Raw genomic sequence first — 1,714 nt, 5'->3', positions numbered from 1 at the left:
TAAACTATATTAAATATTATTCAATTTAGTTAAAAGTCAATATACTGCCCTTTGTTATTAAAAAGAAGATAGAGTAAAAATCTTAGCTTTGTAGCTGGCATACTTTCAGAATTAAAGAAAATTTCCTAAAACACCCCAAACCGACATTTATAAGATTAAAGTCAGTTAGGATTCATAACAGTTTGTCTTTTAGTATCATTTGGAATCATTACTGAAATTCACAAAATGTTAGATCAATTTGTTTGAATTTTCATAATTAAAAACGTTAACTATTTATCATTTTCGTAACATAAAATTCAGAAAAGATAATTATTTAGTTAATATGCTGTTGTGTTAGTAAATGAGAATGAGTGACAGTGTGTATGTGGGACATACGTAAAGATTCAATATTATATAATGTACAGCATTATGTAACTGTGTTACGGGAAAGCTGTGTTTTCCCCACCTTGCTGATGACGTATGTCCAGGGGTACTTGCTTTTGTAAGAAAGCAGCCAGAATAGTCGTTTGTACAGTAATAGTTTTCTAAAGTTATTTCAAGATTAGTTTTCTTTTCGTTTGGTTTTGTTGAACATTTTATTAATATTTGCATGATGAAGTGACGTAAAAGCATCTGTGAATAATGATTGGCGTAGGAAAGTTTTAGCGCGAAAATGATCTCGAAGGATTGTTTTGATTGGCTGGTCATTTTGAACAAACAACCAGAGTTAAACATTATATACGAAGACAGTAACTTGTTCTCAAAAGAACAGTTACTGTTGATGACTGTGCAGCTTTTCCCTGGAATAAATGATGACTAACTGAAAACCTCAGCTGCCGACAGGTATTGTTGGTATACCTCGATGTGGACAGCTGAAAATGTGTGCCCCGACCGGGACTCGAACCCGGGATCTCCTGCTTACATGGCAGACGCTCTAACCATCTTTTTTTTTTGTACTCATTTTGTTCGATATAGTTCGTTGCGTTTGGTCGGGGCGGACGTCACAAGACATCCGTTCAAATTGATCGTTGGTTCCCTGACTCAGTATTTTATTACAGAGAGCACGCAGCCCTCTGACCGAAATGAGCCACCGCGGACACAGATGTATAGCGCGACTGAAGGGACTTATCCCTTGCACGCTTCCCGTGAGACTCACATTCCCAACTGTCCACAATTCTATATATGTATTGTACCTTATAGACGTTTGCCCAACCACTCATTACTCGCGCACGCTTTGGCGATTCCCGTAAGAGTTTGGGCAACCTGTGCGCATTCGCACAGACGAAGGTCAATGGCTGGATAGCCTTTAACTATATATACGAAGACAGTAACTTGTTCTCGAAGAACAGTTACTGTTGCTGACCGTGCAGCTTTTCCCTGGAATAAATGATGACTAACTGAAAACCTCAGCTGCCGACGGGTATTGTTGGTATACCTCGATGTGGACAGTTGAAAATGTGTGCCCCGACCGGGACTCGAACCCGGGATCTCCTGCTTACATGGCAGACGCTCTATCCATCTGAGCCACCGAGGACACAGATGAATAGTGCGACTGCAGGGACTTATCCCTTGCACGCTTCCCGTGCAAGGTACAATACATATATAGAATTGTGGACAGTTGGGAATGTGAGTCTCACGGGAAGCGTACAAGGGATAAGTCCCTGCAGTCGCGCTATTCATCTGTGTCGTCGGTGGCTCAGATGGATAGAGCGTCTGCCATGTAAGCAGGAGGTCC

At 40.8% G+C, this 1,714-nt stretch overlaps 1 non-coding gene across 1 annotated transcript; it reads right to left on the bottom strand.

Moving 5' to 3' along the window:
• Window positions 1-1,439: 1,439 nt before the first annotated feature.
• On the bottom strand, window positions 1,440-1,513 carry Trnat-ugu. The gene has a single exon. It is a non-coding gene; the product is annotated as a tRNA-Thr (tRNA).
• Window positions 1,514-1,714: the final 201 nt, after the last annotated feature.

This window comes from Schistocerca americana, chromosome 2 (genome assembly GCF_021461395.2).
Source record: "Schistocerca americana isolate TAMUIC-IGC-003095 chromosome 2, iqSchAmer2.1, whole genome shotgun sequence".
NCBI lineage: Eukaryota > Metazoa > Arthropoda > Insecta > Orthoptera > Acrididae > Schistocerca > Schistocerca americana.
This window is presented reverse-complemented; position numbering and strand designations above follow the sequence as displayed.